General features: G+C 36.1%; 1 protein-coding gene across 3 annotated transcripts in view; it reads right to left on the bottom strand.

Moving 5' to 3' along the window:
* The window catches only part of PKIG (cAMP-dependent protein kinase inhibitor gamma), an 85,609-nt gene that overhangs the window by 29,738 nt on the left and 35,153 nt on the right, over positions 1-20,718 (bottom strand). Inside the window, exon 1 of one of the 3 annotated variants that reach the window (XM_051976500.1) lies at positions 1,995-2,153. The exons of the other annotated variants lie outside the window; for them this stretch is intronic. The gene's annotated coding sequence lies outside the window, so the exon portion shown is untranslated. Of the gene's footprint in view, positions 1-1,994; positions 2,154-20,718 lie in introns of those variants that run through there. 3 annotated transcript variants of the gene reach the window in all.

Genomic DNA, 20,718 nt, shown 5'->3' on the forward strand with positions numbered 1-20,718 from the left:
TTTATGTTATCTGTCTCACTGAGTTATGAAAAAATACTTTGTCAACCATAAAGAACTTTTTAAAAAATGAGCTACTATTAATGCTATTTTATCAGATACAATAATATACATATGTATATATTCTGGCTAGTATTTCTATAGTTCTTTATTAGTAGTAATTTATTTTTCATTCAGAGCAGCAATAAAAATTAAGAATTGTGAAGTTTAATCATTTACTAGTGAAATAAAGACAATTTCCCCCAATCAGTAAACAAAACATATCCCAGTCTTTATAAGGATCTAAAATGTTGTGAAATCCCCTAAATTTCCAGTGATTTAAGCCTTAGGATTTCCAGTGATTTAAGCCTTAGGATTTCCAGTGATTTAAGCCTTTTCTCAAATTCAGCACTGCTCAATTTAACCCCATGCAGAAAAATATAAATGATTCATGGAAACGAAGAACAGTCATTTTTTTTCAGACTAGTAACATCCCTGATAGTCCTAGAACTTAGAGATATTAGAACTCAGAACAGAGAATATTAGAGCTAGAAGGGACTTGGAAGTCCTATGGTCTAGTTCTTCCTTTGCCTGAATAAAAAACTGGAGTTGGAGGCTCCTACTTCAGGGCAAGCTTTGACGGGTTCACTTTTATTTTTTATTATAATATTTTGAATTGGGATAATTTCCCTTTCTCTTCTTCACATTAGAAACTGGAACGCCAATATAATGGAAAATTTACTGGGCACAGAGTTGAAGGACCTAGGTTTGAATTCTCATTCAGCTATTTGCTAGCAAAAGGAATGTGGGCAATCACTTACCCCTCTGGGACTCTATTTCCTTGGCTATAAAATGAGGAGGTTGGATTAGGTAAATTCTAAAGTCCCTCCCAACTTAAAGTCCTAAAATCTTATTTGATCCTTGTTTTCTCCCTCACTTGCCTCTATGAAACATGAAAAACTGCTAGAAACTCGTTCCCAGCATCTGTGTCAGTTCAAACAGTGTTAACTCCCCTCAGGGACCAGAAATATTTTCTTCCCTATGGCCAGATTTCTTTCAAGTTCTGACCTAAGTTTGAAATATATTTAAACTACTTTTCAGGGATGGTGAATGGGAGACAACATCCTAAAATAACTATCCAATCTCATATATCTTCAATCCACTGTGATTGTACCCATGCTTTATAGCAACAATAATTTCATACCTCCCTTTTAGTATCAAAGTGGTTCCTTATATTTATGCACCTGAAAGCAGGTAACCACCCAAGAACTTATATGCTCTATTTGCCAAAAATAAATAGTAAATTACAGAAACAAAGAAAACACCATGTGGCAAAAGTAAACGAGAACTGACCGTGTTTAGGGATTTAAAATGCCATAGCATTTAAAATGCCATCTATTTCAACATTTGTTCTTAGAACCATAAAATGTCTGATAAAGAAAGAGTCTTAGAAGAGAAAAAATGTTGACACTGGAAGAGTCCTCAAAACACAGACTATCAGAGCTCAGAGGAGTCTTAACATATTGATTATAGCTTTTAAAAACAGCATATATCTGCATTCTCTCAATTCTACAGTTGAAGAAACAGAAGTCCTGAAAAATTAAAGTGGCTTCATTAATGTCACCAATCTATCAATCTAGTTGGTGGCAGAGCCAGAATTAAGAATCAAGATTCCTTATATCTCAGACTAATATCCTTTCTACCATACCAAGATAATATCATCTATATAGTTAAAACGTGCTCATATAACTTTATAAAACTTATTGATATTCTTAACCCCAAATTAAATATCCACTTTTTCTAGAAAAAAACCAACAGGAACATATCTGGATAACACAAGTGTCTTAAGAAGTTTCAAGTAAGGCTATCATTTTCAGGGCAAACATATATTCCTATACAAATCACATGTGTAAGTCAGCTGTTCAGTTACTAATGTGCCATCTATGTCTCTTTCTAGAAAGCTCATCTCTATCCTTGGCCTCTGCTTTTCTCTGGAAGGGATTTGAGATTCTACTTACAGAAACTCTCTGGGCCCTGGGAATTTCCACTTGAGAACTAGGCATGTAAAGCAAGGAATCCTGGTCACCACTCTGGCTGTCAGCACAAGAGAAAGGATGGCTTGGCTGCCGTAGAGGGAACTGTAAGGAGAGCTGCTCCTCTCTATCTCCTAAATGAAATGTGTTTCGAGGCTTCAGTGGGAGTTTCCCACATAGCTTGCCAAGCAAGTCCCCATTTGTTGTAATGCAATGCTCAGCCTGATGATGTCAACCAGTCATTTGCCTAGCTTCCACCTCCAAGCCCACAGCAGAGATCCGCTTCCTCAGGACAATGAACTTGGTGCTGTAACTTCATCCCAGGCTGGCCACATATGTCTGACATCCTTCCTTCCATTTTCAGCACTGCTCTCAGTGACAAAAGGTTTCCTATGCTCACTTCACTAGCACTGGGATCCAGGCATTCTTACCCTTTGTTTCTTACTGCCCGATGACTAATTTATAATGTTTGCTTTGTAGCATTTCAATGATTTTCTTTGGACCAGGGTGTTTTCCCCATTACCTTCTTCCTGTCAAGTTGATGAAGTTGTTTGGTTTCCCACAGAATTTCATTACAGAATATACAGTAAGCCCACAGGCTAGGCCCAGCACTGTACTGGGAGTTTAAGGCCAGCAGCTCAGGTTTCATTCCAGTTTTCCTGACAGTGATATGAAGGAGGTGCTGTAACCGCTGGCCTCACTTTAGAATGAGGGAATTGGGAATCAGGAGGCTCTTGCCCAGGGGGTCACACAGTGGAGTTTTGAAACAAATGACTCCTAGACCAACATTTTTTAACTCTAACCACAAGGCCTCTACAAAGCATTATATAGGCTGAAGACAATTTTAGAAATGAAAATATAAATGAATTCCAAAATGGTTTGGACATTTATGCATGACAGCTATTTTCCAAGTTCACATTTGAAAGGGGTCTTTTTCACAATGCATCCTGGAGGGCCTCTGATGGCCACAGAACACTGGGCTGGCTGGACTTTGTCCCCCTTAACATACTCATTTACTACTTCCTGGGGCACAGTTTTCAAATCTGTAAAGTGAAGGGATTGGATTATTTCTATATTCTGTTATAAAGGAGAACTTTTAGCTCTAGCAAAATGGAGAACTCTATGATTTAATTCTCTTTCTGAACCAGTTTTATGGTGCCTAAAATAACCAAAAGTACCTTCTTAGGTCTTTTTTTTTTTTTTTTGGCTGAGGCAATTGGGGTTAAGTAACTTGCCAAGGTCACACAGCTAGGAAGTGTTAAGTGTCTGAGGTCATGTTTGAACTCAGGTCTACTGACTTCAGGGCTGGAGCTCTATCCACTGTGCCATCTAGCTGCCCTTTTCCTATGTCTTAAAGATGTTGTAAGAATGAACAATATCCATGAAGTCAAAAGTTCTGATGTCTGGGAAAAGGCATTAAATACACTGACGACATTATTTTTAGTGATGGAGCAAAATTCTCCCAAGTATCAAAGGAAGTATTCTCCTAAGCATATTCAACATAAGGGTCTTGCACTCACTCTGTAATTAGGAAAGTATGCCTTCATTCCAACAGCTTGAATGGACTTCAGGAAATAAAAACAGTTTCCAGACAGGTCAGTTGATAGAATTATTCCCTTTATTCTGAATCATGCACCAATACTTAACCAAAATTAAGAAACAACAAAAACAAAGTCATCATTTTCTTCTTTTATAACTCTCAATTCATAAAACTTCCCCTGAAAAGAAAACTGTTCTTCCTCTATCAACTAATTTGTAAAAAGAAAACCTTAATATTAAATTGACTTCATTTCAAAGGAAGTGACTTTCTGCAATTCCTCCAACATTGACTATTGCCATTTTGGGGTCATTTTTGTTAATTGTATTTTATTTTTCCAAATACATGTGAAGATAATTTTCAACATTCGTTTTTATAAGATTTTGTATTCCAAATTTTTTCTCCCTCCCTTCTTTACTTCCCTCTCTCCCAGACAGCAAGCAATCTGATACAGGTTTTACATGTATAATCCTTTTAAATATATTTTCATATTTGTCATATTGTGCAAGAAAAATCAGACCAAAAGAAAAAAAAAAACCATGAGAATAAAAAAAGGTGAAAATACTATGCCTTGACCTACATTGAATCTCCAAAGTTCTCTCTCTAATACTGATGGCATTTTCCATCTCAAGTTTTTTGGAATTGTCTTGCACCACAGCACTGCTAAGAAGAGCTAAGTCTATCATAGTTGATCATCAAATAATCTTGATGTTATTGTTTTGGTGGGGTTTTTTTGTTTTTGTTTGTTTGTTTTTTGTTTTTGCAAGGCAATCAGGGTTAAGTAACTTGCTCAGAGTCACCCAGCTAGTAAGTATCAAGTATCTGAGGCCAGGGACACTTTTTCATGTGGTTATGAATATAGTTTTAATTTTGTAATTCTTTTGAAAACTTTTTCTTCATATCCTTTGACCATCTATTGGGGAAATTACTATTAGTCATAAACATATACACATATATGTACATATACATTATTTATATATATGTTAATTGTTTCTAATATATTGAATATTAAACCCTTATCAGAGAAATTTAAAACAAAGATTTTTACCTGTTTAAAAACTTTCAAATAGTTTTAAGGGTCAAATGAGTTAATATACATGAAAATTTTTTGTAATCTTAATAATGCTTTATTTTGGGGATTCTAGGAGCTCAACTTGGAAGAGATCTAGTCTTCCTTTTACAAATGAGTGAAGTGTGGCCTCGACATATTAATGCACTCTTTTGCCTAAGGTCACAGAGATACTGAGTAGCCAGAGCCAGGATTTAAAACTCAGGTCCTCTGATTTCAAATTCAGTGTTTTTTGAAATGCATCACAATGACTATTATTCTATTTATATTTTATGGTGAAGAAATTTAAGGCCTAACATTCACTGTATAAATAGTAGAAAAGAATCAGAGGCTTATTAACATTAAGATTTGGACAGGATTATCAAAAGCAAATTTGGAAAGCAAGGGAATAGTTTACCTATAAGATCTTTGGAGAAGGGAGGAATTTATGACCAAAGAAGAACTGAAGAACATAATGAAATGCAAAATAGACAACTTTGATTACATTACATTAAAAAAGGTTTTACACAAACAAGCCTGACATAAACAAAATTAAAATGGAAGCATAAAGCTGGGAAAAAATTTTTTTACAGCCAGTGTTTCTGACAAAGGACTCATTTCTAAAATATATAAAGAACTATATATAAAATGTACAAAGATACTTATAACACAAGTGATTCCCCAATTGATAAATGGACAAAAGATATGAGCAATTTTCAGATGATGAAATTAAAGCCATCTATAATCATATGAGAAAACGTTCTCAATCACTGTTGATTAAAGAAATGCAAATTAAAACAACTCTGAGGTACCAGTTCACACCACTCAGATTGGCTAAGATGACAGGAAAAGATAATAATAAATATTGGAAGGAATGTAGGAAAACAGACACTGATGCATTGTTGGTGGAATTGTAAAATGATCCAATCATTCTGGAAAGCAATTTGGAACTATCCAGCAGTACCACTAGTACCACTACTGGATCTGAATCCTAAGGAAACATAAAGGAGGGAAAAGGACCCACATTTGCAAAAATGTTTGTAGCAGTTCTTTTTGTGGTAACAAAGAATTAGAAAATTAATAGATGTTTATCAATTGGGGACTGGCTGAATAAATGATGGCATATTAATATTCCATAAAAATTATAAACAAGCTGACTTTAGAAAGGCCTGGAAAGAGTTACATGAATTGATGCTGAGAGAAACAAGCAAAACCAGAAATACATTACACACAATAACAGTAAAAATGTGAAATGATCAACTGTGAAAGAATTATTGAGGCTTTGGCTTATTCTCATCTATCTTTCTAATTTCAAGAGACTCATCACTTTGTCTGCTCCTAGCCATGCCTTCTCCCTAACCCTCCCAGACTCCTATAGCTCAGTCCACATAGACATCACCAACACAGAATAATGATGGATTGAGGACATTCAGGTGTGGACAGCTGTAATAAAGAAGAGCCTAGAGGAGAAACACCCAAGCAATGGATAGGTTGGGGAAACAATGCTTTGTCTTGCTACCTTTCTTGAGCCAGTCGGTTTCCTGAGACGGCCAAAGAAACAACATTTTAGCCCAAACTTGGGCTGTGTGTACACGAAATATGTTCCTTCCCTAGAAGAGAAGTATTCCGCAGTCACAGAAATTCAATTCAATTAAACTCAATTCCACAAATATTTATTAGGTATCAACTATACACAGGCATGGTGCAAGTATGGAAGAGATTATCTAGTTCAATCCCATCTTCTTAAATAAGAGAAAGGGAGGAACCTAGAGAAATAGTCATTTGTCCAAAGTCACATAAGCAGTAAGGAGCAGAGTAAAGATTCAAACTAGATCCTCTTGAGTAAAAATCCAGTACTCTTTCCACTATACCACTGCCTCTTCATAACCTACTTATGAGTAGCTCAATATAATGGGCTCTTGCAAATGAATGCAACAGAAGTGGAAAATATGTAGGAGGGTCTGATTTTTTCCAAAAGGAAAAATTTAAAAATAAACTATGGAATGTCCAAAACTGTTCTCAGGGCAACATTTTGCTTGGCTTATTCAAGAGGCTTTTGAAATGTCTACAGCTTGCAGAAAATTTAGCTCGTTAGGTTGAAGTATGCTCAGTGATCACTAAGGGCAGCTCTGAAAGCAAATGACTCCCTACTCAGGAAGCAGCCATGTGCATGTTGGCCTTGAAAAGAGGGAGTGTGTGGCAATGGAATCTGCCTCTCAGTAATTAGCCATGTGTTCCTGTCTTTTTATAGTATCTATAAAATTTGTGATCTAAACAGCTCTGTAACAGGCAAGAGTTGGCAATGGCGTAAAAGAAGAAAGAAAAAGCTGGGCAAAGAAGACAAATTTCATTCCAGGTCACAAATGCCACATTACAACTTTGTTATATCCTTGACATTCTCCCAGTCCAGGAAAAGAGCTTGATTTCTACAGATAGAAGAGAGCCCAAGTTTGGGCTAAAATGCTGTTTCTTTGGCTTGGTTACTCAGGCTCCTGAACAATGGGCCAGCAACAGCAAAGGGGGAAAGAAACTGTTTACTTGCAGCTAAAACTATTTATAGCCTTGGCAATCTGCTCAGATTTGGATGATAAATCTCTGTTTCAAGTGAGCAGTTGTTTTGCTTCTGGAAAGTTTCTTCAAACAAGTTTGTTCCCCTTATTGTCCCCTCCCAAGACCACTCCTCATGTGTTCTCAGGAAATTTCATTTGAGCTTCTGTTAAAACACACACACACACACACACACACACACACACACACACACACACACACACAAGATTTAGAACACAGAAAGTCAGAATTAGAGAAGCCCATAGAACTGAGAATACAGAAACTGGAAAGGATCTTTATACACAGGTCATTAGCATTGGAAGATACCTTATTGATCAAATAATCCAAATGCCTTATTTACAGCAGGTGGCAAATCCAGTCTTCTTTTCAATTTGCCACACAGCCTCTTTTATAAAATGTAAATCTCATTCCCATTATCAGTTTAGGCCTCCATTGCTTAATGTAATATTATTTTAAAACCATGTAAAACTAATAAAATTAAATGATGAAACATTTGTATTACACTTAAGTTGCTCAAAACATAAACTACTCCAAACATAAACATTCCTGTAACAATAAAGTTCATATCTGAATATGTCCCAGTCACTACAATGAAATTAGGATCCCATTGGTAAATTTAAAGCTCATTTTTTGAAACAATGAGATTACCTAGACACTTGTTTTTCCAGGAATGACAACAATCAGTATACTTTCACAAACAATAAGAAATGATAGATATGCTCACACATAAACACAATGGAGAGGCACATCATCCACTCTGTCTAGGGTGAAATGCAGCAGCTGTTTTCCCAGGTGCAGAGAATATCTCTCCTTCTCTTCTAACCCCCCAAACATGCAAATACTTTCAGTGGAAAGGTTTGGTTATTTAAAAAAAATACAGCGCCTTCTGCAGTTTCAACTCACAGAAAGGGTTATACACTCGCCTACTGATTTGTTTGAAAAAAAAAAAAAAATCAGTCGACTTCACTTTATGCCTAGCTCTTGCAACAGAAATAATGCAAATTAGCCTCTCCCCTGAGTCCTGTTTTGCCTAATTCTGAAGGGATGGAAATGGTTGATAACCACCATTTATATTGACTAAAGTGCTGCAGCTTCTAGGCCTATCACATAACCTGAACACCGAGAGTCCCAGAGAAACTTGCAAGGAATAATTAAGAGTACCCGTGTGTACTTTCTGACAATTAATTTAGAGAAAGAAAACAGTACCATTTCTCAAAGGGATTAACTTGTTTTCCTATCTCTTCACAGTCCTAATGAAGCTTGTTAAAAGACAAACAATAATGCTTATAAAATTTTAATGTGCTCACATTTTAAATCCAGGAGAATCATAGGTTTAAAGTTTTAAAGACATTCCTCATTTCTAATCTATTGCCAAGGTAACCAATTTACCTTCATGACATCTCTTATCCTTCCTTTCTCTGTCCAGCACCCTGGTTCAAGCCCTTACGACTTCACACATTGGACTACCCGACTACTTCTGAGTGAACTCTGTCTTAAGTCTCTCCCCACTCCGGTCCATCCTCTCTGGTAGGCTATTAAAGTGATTTTCCTAAAGCATAAGTGTGACTATATCACACCTTCCACACACCCCCAAATTCAATAAATTCCAGGGGCTCTTTATAATTTCAAATAAAATCTAGCATTCAGTGCCTTCATAATCTGTTTCCCTTGTATCTTTTCTGCCTTCTTACACATCACCCCTCCCTTTCTGATTCTGCAGTCCAATACCACTGGCCTCCTTGAGATCCCTTGAACAAAACACTCCACCTTCCAACTCCGGGCATTTTCACTACCTGTGAAATACCCATGCTTACAATTCTCTCCCTCCTCATCTCTGCTTCCTGGCCTCCCCGACTTTCTTTAGTTTCAGCTAAAATCTCACTTTCTATAGAAAGCTTTTCCTGATATTTTCCCTCTATTGGTTATTTCCAGTTTCTCTTGCATATATCTTATTTGTCTCCCCTATTAGTCTATGAGCACCGTTAGAGCAGGGATTTATTTTAATTATTATTATATTTTGAATATATATGTATTTAAATTTGAATTCTAAATTATCTTCCTCTCTCAAGCCCCTCTCCGAAGGGCTGACAAAAGCAAGCAATTTTATATCTATTATACGTGTGAAATCATGTAAAACATATTTCTATATTAGCCATGTTGCAAGAAAAATAAAGTGAAAAGAGTTATACTTCAATTTGCACTCAGAATTCATCAGTTCTCAGGAGATAGACTACATTTTTTCATCATGAGTCCTTTGAAACTGTCTTGGATTATTGTGTTTATTAGAATAGCTATGTCTTTCAGAGTTAATCATCCTTACAATATTGCTGATACTATGTATAATGTTCTCCTGGTCCTGTACAATGAACTTTGCATCAATTCATATCTTCCCAAGATTTTTTTTGAAACCATCACCCTCATAATCTTTTTAAGCTAAATACTATTCCATAACAATTATATACCATAATTGCACAAATTGCACAAATGCACCATAACTTGTGCAGCTGTCCCTCAATTGATGGGCATCTCTTCAATTTCCAATTCTTAGCCATCACAAAAAGAGCTGTAGGTCTTCCTCTTCCTTTCTCTTTGATCCCTTCAGGTTACAAATTTAGTATTATTGTGGAGTCAAAGGATATGCAGAGTTTTCTAATCCTTTGGGCATAGTTCCAAATTGTTCTCTAGAACAATTCCACCAACAATGCATCAGTATACTATTTTTTCCACGTTCCCTACAGCATTTTGTCATTTTTCTTTTCTTTCATATAAGACAATATGATAGGTGTAAGGTGGCACACTTCAGAATTGTTTTACACTGAATTTCTCTAATCAATAGTAACTTAGTCAATTTTTTTCACATGACTATAGCTTTGATTTCTTCATGTGAAAGCTTTCAGCAGTTCATATCTTTTGCTCATTTATTAGTAGAAGAATAAGCTCTTATTTTTGTGAATAGGACTCAATTTTCTATATATTTGAGAAATGACATCTTTCTCAGAGAAACTTATACTTTCCACACACACATTTTCTTGCTTTCCTTCTAATTTTAGCTGCATTGGTTTTGAATGTGTAAAACCTTTTAAATTTCATGTTATTAAAATGCATTCACTATTTTTCCTCTGTCTTTTGTTTGATCATAAACTCTTTCCTTCTCATGCTCCCCTATTTTCTGCCAAACTGCCTTGTAGTTTTCCCAGCAATTTTTCAAACATTGAATTTTTACCCCCAAAGTTTGGCTTTTTGGATTTATCAAATACTAGATTACTATGATCATCTACTATTGTATATTATGTATCTAATCTATTCCACTGATCCATCATCCTATTTCTTAGATAGTACTAAATTGTTTTGATGATTATCACTTTACAATAAAGTTTAAAATCTGGTACTGCTAGATTACCTTCCTTCATATTTAAAAAAAATGATTTCCTTGATAATCTTGATTTTTTATTATTCTAGATAAATTTTGTTATTTTTTCTATAAAATAATTCTTTGGTTATTTGATATGGCACTAAATGAGTAAATCAATTCAGACAAAATTGTCATTTTTATTTTTAGTGTACAGCCTACCCATGAGCAATTATTTCTCTATCTGGATTTGACTTTGTGTGAACAGTGTTTTGTGATTGAGTTCATGAGTTTGTCTTGACAGGTTTATCTTGGGGCAGACTTCCAAATATTCTATATGCTATGCAGTTATTTTAAATAGAATCTCTCTATCTTTTCCTGCTGTTTTTTTATTTTTGTTTTTGTTTTTTGTTGGTTTTTTTTTTTTTTTTTTTTTTTTTTTTTTGGTAAGTGAGGGAGAGAAAAGATGCTAGGCTACCTACCAAACTAAAAATCTACAGAACCATTGTGTTGATCTCATTGTTGTAGACCTGTGAAACTCAGATAGCATACCAGTGCCATACCAGGAAACTGAATGACAAAGAGGCTGGGAGTTAACTAGAGATAAATATAAATGTAAAGTAAGGCAGAGAGCTAAATCTTTGCCCAAAATGTTAGGAATCATCTTAACTGGATGCTCACCACTTCCTCAACAGCAAACTAGTTTGCCTGGAGATGTTTCCTCACCCGAGTTTGCCCTCATAATTGGTGAGTCCCTGGCCTAGATCTCTACCCTGATGGGAGCCCACAATTGTTTATTTCACTCCTAGCTCCCCTCAGTTTTTGTATTGCTCCACCTCCTCACCAACGAGCCCTTCCTACCACCCTTTTATGTTTGACTTTTCCCCTATTATAATGTAAGCTTCTTGAGAGCAGGGAGCATCTTATCTTCCTGTGTTTGTATTCCCAGCCTTAGCACAGGAGGCAGTGGTGAACACTAAATAAATCTTTTATCTGAACAACTGTGGTTGTACTCCTTTTGATTTGATATAAATTCCTTAAAGAAGCAAAGGTAGGAAACAAAGTGGGCCAGAAAGGCCATTACATTTCCCCTGGGCTAAAAATTACTCAATTACAGTAACAGGGTGAGGCTGATGAAAGCTTTGGGGCTCCAGAGACAAAAAGAGGTAAGGAGGAAAGGATGATGAAGACCTATCCCCTCTCTAGCAATATTTTTATACACCATAGTTACATTTACATGTTGTCATCCTCTTTTAGAAGGTAAGCTCAGGGACTGTTTTTGCTTCTGCCTTTGCATCCCCAGGGGTTAGCACATCATACTTAATAAACTGTTGATCAGTTTATTGCCTGGTACCCATTTAGGGCAGTTCTAGCTCTCTTTCCTTGGCAATCCAAAGATGATTGCCTTTGGCTGAGAAAACACAAGCAAAATAAAAACAGAGCCCTTCTGCCTTGTCTCCCTTGTACATTATTGTCACCTTGAAGAGGGGACCCAGAAATTCTGAAAATCCTTAAAGGAGAAAATCTCCTTCAACTCTGCCTCAGTGAGGAATCCTGCTCCGAGGGAAAAAAGTTTCATCCTTGTTATCTGGGTGGGGTCAGCTCAGTCCTGAAACTCAATCAATTCATTTCAAATTCCAGCTCAAGCTGACACCTAGCGATGAGCCAACTTGGGACTCCACCCACAAGCCCCCTTCAGCTTTTAGCCAAAGCTTCCATTATAAAAGAGCTAAACTAAAACCCTCTCTTTGCAGAGGTTCCAAACATGCCAGCTCCATGCTTGGCACACCAAGGAGGCTCTGTCCACTGGAATACTCTTTCCAGTGTCACATTCTCTTTATTTAATTTTTTTGTCCAATTCTTTTTTTTTTTTTTATAACTTTTTATTTACAAGTTATATGCATGGGTAATTTTACAGTATTGACAATTGCCAAACAAAAATTCCAATTTTTTCCCCTCCTTCCCCCCATCCCCTCTCCCAGATGGCAGGTTGACCAATACATGTTAAGTATGTTAAAGCATATATGTCCTAACAGTTATTTTGCTGTATAAAAAGAATCAGACTTTGAAATAGTATACTATTAGCTTGTGAAGGAAATCAAAAATGCAGGCGTACAAAAATAGAGGAATTCCACCTTCTCTTTATCCTCACCTATTTCCTAACCAGACTTTATGTCTGTCAGGATTTCTAACCTCACTTCCAAACCCCATGATAAACCTCTTTTATCAAACTAGGTTTTCAGGTCTGTAAATTCTTTCACAGAGAATCTCTGTGCCATCAGAAGGGAGTCCCCAAAACTCCCTATGCTCGCGCCGAATCCCAAGGGGTTGCAGGGAAGCCAAACCTCTCCATTTGGTTCCCTGATCCCCAGACCTGCCACTGGACCTTATCATTTAACTTCCTGACCACAAGAAACCCTAATTTCATTTTGGTTCCCCAAACCTAAACCTCATCAACCTCTTGCTGTTTCCCCTATTGGACTGTGAGCTGGAGAACATCGATTAGTTTTTGCTTTTCTTTGTATGCCCTGTGCTTAGCACAGTAGGTAGGAGACACTTAATAGATGCTTGTTGAACTGACTTGAATATTGAATTTATCCTTTCTTTAAATTTCCCTGTTTCCCCCAGCTCATGTTGCTGCCCTCAGCTTTGCTCATCAGCCTCAGCTCAGTTTGAATCCTCTTGCTGCTCTTACAGAACTTTCCCATATTTCTGTTCTCACCCTATCACCTGTCCCTTGTTTCTATCTTTGGCCATAAGTCTTTAAAAATCTCATTTGGCTGTTGAATTCCCTGTGCATCTACACTGATGTATTTAGGCAATCCTTCCTTTTCTACTTCACTGGATATATCTCTTTTGTGACTTCAGAATTTCATTATGAGAAGCTGACTGGGCTGACTTCTAAAGCTTAATATGATTTGTACATGGTTTAAATATGTGGTCAAAGTGAAGTCTAAGGATATGGCCAGTGTTCAAGAAGTCAAGTGCACAAGCCAGTGCATTTTCCTCTGCACCAAACTGTTTTTTAGGAGCTTATTTGCCAGATGATGTAAAATTGGCTTGCTTGTATTAAGTGCATTTATACTCAATATAATCTAGCCATAGTGATTATTAAAAGACTTTAAAACTTGCCAGAAAATAAATTATTTCGGGTCTAACTTTTATTGTTAACGGATTGTTTTCTTTTCTTTCAAGCAGTCAGGGATAAGTGACTTGCCCAATCTGAGGCTAAATCTGAATTCAGATCCTTTTGACGCCAGGGTCAGTGCTCTACCCACTTAGCTGCCTCATTAATTGAGTTGTCCTAATTCAATTAAAAATTTATTGTTATTAATGTTAATTACAGCTAACATTTACATTGTACCTTAAAGTTTACAGTGAGCTTTACACATAATTACCTCACTTGATACAATAAACTCTGTAAGTTAGGGGCTACTGTTTTTCCCATTTTACAAATTAGCGCAATTGAGATGGAGACAGGTTAAGTGAATTGCACAGTGCACTGTCAGAAATGTTTTGTCAGGTAGGATTTAATTATTTTTCCTTATTACAGGAAGGGTCAGTGAGGAAATATATTATGAAACCACTATGATATAAAAAAAACAATTAAGCTCAATCAATAAATGAAATTTAAACAACTTCTCTCCATTAAGTCCTGCTTTAGTTGAATTTTATGTCTAGATCTGTAACAAACAAATATAGTACCATATAAACATTACTGCAAAACAAATTAAACTATGTTGAATGTCAACATCAGCTAACTGATAATTTTAGCCACCTTAACTCATATTCAATTTAGAAATAAGTGTATGGAGACTGAATGTAAATCAATACATGCTATGTTTACTTTTTTTTTTCTTTTTCCTGTTTTTTTGTCTCATGATTTTTCTCTTTTGTTCTGACTTTTCTTTCCCAACATGATTCACAAAGAAATGTGTACTAAAAAGTTAATGTAAAGAGCTAATTTTTAAAAATTAATGTGCATGTATAACTAGAAAAAAGAAAACAATAAAAAAGGAAAGAAATAAAAGTAATACTCCCTAAAACATAAGTAATTCTAATCATTTGAAAAAAGAAAAGTAAGGTTTTGCCTACTAGCCAGGCCAAATCAATGCCATGTAAAAATTAATAGGTTTATTAACAGTCAGAACTTATAGTTAATGTTTAAATTTAAAGATTAAATATAAATTTTAGAATTTGAAATCAACATATGTGAACACCATTGGAGACCTTCAAATATCAGCCCCTAAAGTGTCTTAGTCATTCTATTAATTGGCTAGCAAGTAGACCTTCGGCTTGTTTGCCTAAAAAAAAAACAAATAAAAGAGGGAAAAAAGACTTCTTAGCTAAGTGGAACTAGAAAATATAAATGTATATACTTATCTGTGTATGTATGTGCATGTGCGTGTGTGTGTGTGTGTGTGTGTGCGCGTGTATCCTAGCTAATACTGATATTATCCAAAATGAGTTCTAGTTGTAATTTACATAAGTACTACTGTATCTGACTAATAAAGTTTATGAAACATTCAGATATTAAAAGGATCAACTCTATGAGGACTGAAGGAGAATATTTTATACAACATGAATCTTAATAATGAATGTCTCTTTAGTTGAACTGACTTAACAATCAACAATGATACATTAATAACCAAAGTTAATGTAATGGACCTCTTTGAGTCTTTTTCTTCTTAAGTGCTTTGATTCTATGGCTCATTATTGTAGGGAATAAAATAAACAAATCCCCCCAAAATGAAGTCCAGCAACCAATATAGTTTATTCAAAAGAGTAAAAGTACAAATAAAATATAAATACCCCAAATCTGTCTCTGCTGAAATGCCTCATTCTTTTCCAGTTCGGGCACATGGATTTAAATTCAAATTCAATGAAAGTCTTCTTTTAAACTTACTCAAGGCCAACAGAGAATATTGCTTGTAATCTAAATATGTTTAGATACAAAAACTTTATTTGGATATTTAACAAGATAGAGGTATTTTAGGTCAGTGTATACAAAAATATTTATACATTTTATATCATATTATTGGCAAAATTTAAAGAAACCAATTTTAGAGTAGAAATCCTTCTCCTGAGGTATATTTTAGATTATCTTGATAATAAAATATTTCTAAGAAGTTGGGGGGGGGGGTATTGTAACTTTTTAAAAAAAGAAATACAGAGGACTTAAAAACAATAAAATAAATATGGATTTATTTTTTTAACATTTAAAAAATATTTAACATATTTTACAAATTGGAGGATAGGGGTTAATGTTTTTGCTTTTGAAAGAATATCTTATAATGAAAAATATTGGAAAGGATGTGGGAAAAAGACACTAATGCATTGGTGGTGGAGTTGTGAACTGATCCAGCCATTCTGGAGAGAAATTTGGTACTATGCCCAAAGGACTATCAAACTGGGCATACCCTTTGATTCAGCAGTGTCTTTACTGGGTCTACATTTCAAAGAAATCATAAAACAGGGAAAAGGACTCACATGTGCAAAAATGTTTGTAGCTGCTCTTTTAGTAGTGGCAAGGTATAACGGGCCAGAAGTCTGGAGAAAACTACTTAGGGCTCAGTATGATTGATTTAATCCTACAACAAGGTGCTAACTCAGTGGAATTGATGAGACAATGGTGATCTAGTTTACATATACTTAGTACTAAGCATGATGATGTAATAGTTCTATAGTTGATGTAATTTTAATAGGGCATTTATACTGGGGACAAACTCAGCCACAGACATTCCATCTTTGTCAGACTCTTGGGGGCTCTCCTGTCTCCTGTACTTCGGAAGATACTGGTTCAAACTGGGAGACTAAAGGAGACAATAAAGACTTTGGACTCTATTCCTGACCATTCTCATGGTTGTTATTCTGCTGAGACCAAGGCTGGTCCCCAGATCTCTAGAAAACCAGCTGTAACATTACATTTTGGCACCCAACATGGGGTAAGGACTTACATCCAAATGATAAGATCATGAGTTCAGTGGAGAAGTTCCTGTGATCTGGAAATAGGGTGAGTACAAAAATAGACAAGCAAGAAACTTTGGTAAGGGTTAAACTAATGTTTCAGCTGAAATGGGACAAATGCTTAGAAAAGAACCTTCCCTAACCCAAGGGAAGAGTGTAGAATACATGGTTAAGCTAATAAAAAACCAAGCTTTGATTGTAACTTGGAAGCAGATCAATGAATTCTTAGAAACTTTACAGTACATGTCTCCTTGGTTCTCTAAGGAAGAAAAATTAGAGCCAGATAAGTGGAAAGTAGTAGGAGAGCAACTAATTGAATATCAAGGCCTAAGGAAACATTCTCTTTCTCCTCTTTCTCTCACTCTCTCTCTCTGTGTATGTATGTGTGTATATATATAACACAATATAATTGGCTTTAAGGAATTATATAAGTATTAAAATAAGGAAAAAAGAAGAAAGAGGAAGAGGGGGATGGTACTGATAAAGTAGCTGAAAAGTATGAAGAATTAGACAAGAAAGGAGTTAAGTACAGTGCTGATGAAATTAAGGAATATGGTGCTTCACAGCAAGAGACATTAGGGCATTCCCCATCTCATGACCCTCCTCTCTTAATTTTCCCTTTGTGCGGGGAGAACAGTGACACAATCAGCACCACCCATGAAGCAGCTTTGTCCACCCCCTATGACAAGATTCCAAAAAGCACTAGTTAAAGCTAAAAAATGACAGGATATATTCAATTTAAGAATAAAAGCATACCTTGTAGTCAGGAGAAGATACACTCCTTTTGATCTGGAAATTATCAAAGATATGAAAAAGAGTTGGACTCTTTATGGGGCTACATCGTCTTATGTTAAGATAGTATTAAGAGAATTTGGCTTTTGAAATTTTAACATCTAGTAATTGGAAATCCATAGCAAGGACATGTTTAGGACCTGGACAAAACTTGTGGCTTTCAGAATATAGTGAACTCTGTAGAATACAACACCAATGAAACAGGCAAACTGGAGTTAATATACCAATCACCTTTGATCAACTACCAGGTATAGGTCATTATGCAAACACTTTAGCACAGATTTTTGACAACATATCAGCAAATCGATGCTATCAAAGGATGGGGCACCCTCCCAGGAAAACAAGATAGAGGGGAAGCCTTCACGAAAATAGCACAAGGTCCAAATGAACCCTTTCCTGATTTCGTGGGCCATCTGCTGACAGCTGTCATATGAACTATTGGTGAAAATGCAGCAACAGAAATAATGATAAAACAACTTGCTAGAGAAAATGCTAATGAGGTTTATAGAAGAATTATACTAGGACTACACAAAGTTGCTCCTTTAGAGGAGATCATAAGACACTGTGCCACAGTGGGCACAAATGCCTTTTATACCCAGGCTATGATACAGAACATGGGAAGACAGGATCCCTTTCAGCAAGGGCATTCGTCAATGCTTTCAATGTGATAAAGTAGGGCATCTGAGAGCTCAATGTTGGCATAGAGATAGAGGGAGAAAACAGAGATGGAGAACAAGACTCAAAACCCCATGTCCAAAAAGGCAACAGAGGCTTCCATTGGGCATCAGAATATAGATTGACTCAGGAAAATGGAAATCGAGGCCCAGCTCCAGGGCTCCAGTGGACATCAAAATGAAGATTGACTCAGAGAAATGAGAGGCGGGGCCCACCTCTAGGGCCCCAGGCAAAAAACAGGTGGAACATGATGGCAGCCAAGGTTACACCCAGAGAGTCTTTAGAAGTTCAATATTCAGACATGATCAATCAGCCAAAAAGCAATCTGATGGAAGAAAGGGATTACAATTGGGGAGAATACAGGTTTTATAACCCAACAGAAGGGCAGTGTCCAGTGCCAGCAGCTCCAATATAATCACCAGGTGATGTGGAGAGATCCAGAAAGTGGTGAATGAAAGGGACTAGATAAGTTAACTGCTTGGGAAAGAGGGTTTGCTTTTACCTCTACAGATGGAGAAGGAATCAGATGGATGCTAACAAGTCATATTTGCCTTGTCCATCGGAGAGATACAGAAAAAAGAGAAAAATCTCGAAACAAAGGAGAAAACTCAAGAAACATCGGGTCATTCCATCTCTGACTACTGAAAAAACATGACTGTTAATATAATGTTTTTGACAATTGACTCATAAACATCAAAAATTGTTGATAAGACTGTACAGAACTTTAAAACCCACAGGAATCATTGGATTCCCTGAGATGAAAAATTGTTGATAAAACTGTTGCAGGACTTTAAAACTTACAGGAATCATTGGATTTCCTGACACATGAAGTAATGGACAATAGATTGATTTTGAACTATCTCTTGGCTGCTGAAAGAAGTGTATGTATGATTGTTATTTATATATCCTCCTTCTAGGACTTATGGAAATCATTTACAATACCATGTTGAATCATATTTGTTATATCACTACTTGCATGTATAATTCATGTTTATTATGCCACATTGAGCCTGTTGCGACCATGGGGAGAGCCATCACTACTAGCCTGTATTATATTACTATGTGCTTGTGTAATACCTCCCATGCCGATGGATTTATGTATACCTGTTTCAAGTGAGAAAACCGCTAACAAAATCTGGTTTGACTCTCCATTTCCTTTGGTGTTTTCATCTCCCTCCCTGAGAAGTCAGGGAAGGTGTGACCACCTATGTTCAAAAAACAAAAGAAAGTGGGAGATGTAATGGGCTAGAAAGGTGTTAACTCAGTGGAATTGATAATACAATGATTATCTAGTTTAGGATGGTGATTAGTAGTTCTCTAATTCAGTATGATTGATTTAATCTTACAACAAATAATGGTCCCCTAGTGATATAATTATTGGTTTATACTCAATATACTGTAATGATGTGGTTGTAATCAGGTATATAAACTGGGGACAAACTCAGTCTCAGACAGAGAAGACTTAACCACCATCCTGGTAGCTCTCCTGCCTCCTACATTCCTCCACTGAAACCAAGATTCATTCTGGAGGACCTCCAGAAGCTAGCCCAGCCTCAGGTGAAGGAGACTGTGAAGTATAATAAAGACTTTGGACTTTATCCCTGATTATTCTATATCCCTGACTATATGGTGACTATTCTGCTGAATCCAAGGCCTATTCGAGGACCTTCAGAAAGCTAGTCGGAATATTACAGCAAGGAAATAGGAAATGGAAAATGAGTGGATGCCCATCTACTAGGGAATATGTTATGGTATATAGATATAATGGAATATTATTGTTCTATAAGAAATGATGAACAGGCTAATTTCAGAAAAACCTGGAAAGACTTACATGAACTGATGTCGAATAAGTTGCGCAAAACCAGGAAAACAGTACACACAAAAACAGTAAGCAGCAACTACGATAGACTTAGCTTTTCTCAGAAATTCAGTAATTCAAGACAATCCCAATAAAGATTGGATAGAAAAATGCCATCTGCATCCAGAGAAAGAACTATGAAAACTGAATGTGAATTAAAGCATACTATTTTCACCTTTTTTTCCCTCTCTTTTTTCTTTCTCATGGTTTATCCCTTTTGTTCTGATTTCCCCTCCATATATTAGATTGTTTGCTAGTGTGGGAGAGGGAAGAAATAAGGGAGGGAGAGAGGGAAAAAATGTAACTCAAAATGTTAGAAAAATGAAAGTTGAAATCCATTTTCATATATAATTGGAAAAATAATATACTATTTAACCAAATTCTTAAAAAGAAAGAAAATCTTAATCTGAACGATGATCTGCCCATTCCCACCAACTCTCATGTGGATAGCTCTTCCCTATTTCTTCTTCTTTCTGTGGCTGAAGCCTTTGAGCAAATTGTCTACAATAAATATACAATATACTTCTTTCCCTTCTCACTTTCTTTTAAAATATTTACACTATTCAAACAAAGCTGTTTTCTCCAATGATCTCTGAACTTGCAAAAAAAAAAAAAAAAAAGGCTTTTTTTCAATCCTCATCTCTCTCGACCTCTCTGTAGCTCTTGACACTATTAATTATCATCTTCTCTTTAAAAGTCTCATCTAGATTTCCATGGCATGCTATCTCCTGGTTCTCTTCCTACCTGTCTGACCACTTTTTTAGTCTCCTTTGCTGCATTTTCTTCCACATCAGGCAAACTAACAATAGATGTCCACTCAGGCTCTGTGCTAATTTCCTCTATACTGTTTCACTTGGTAACCTCATAGTTCTCCTTGTTTCAATTATCATCTGTATGCTGATGACTCTCAAAACC

Source organism: Antechinus flavipes, chromosome 2, assembly GCF_016432865.1.
Source record: "Antechinus flavipes isolate AdamAnt ecotype Samford, QLD, Australia chromosome 2, AdamAnt_v2, whole genome shotgun sequence".
Taxonomy (NCBI): domain Eukaryota; kingdom Metazoa; phylum Chordata; class Mammalia; order Dasyuromorphia; family Dasyuridae; genus Antechinus; species Antechinus flavipes.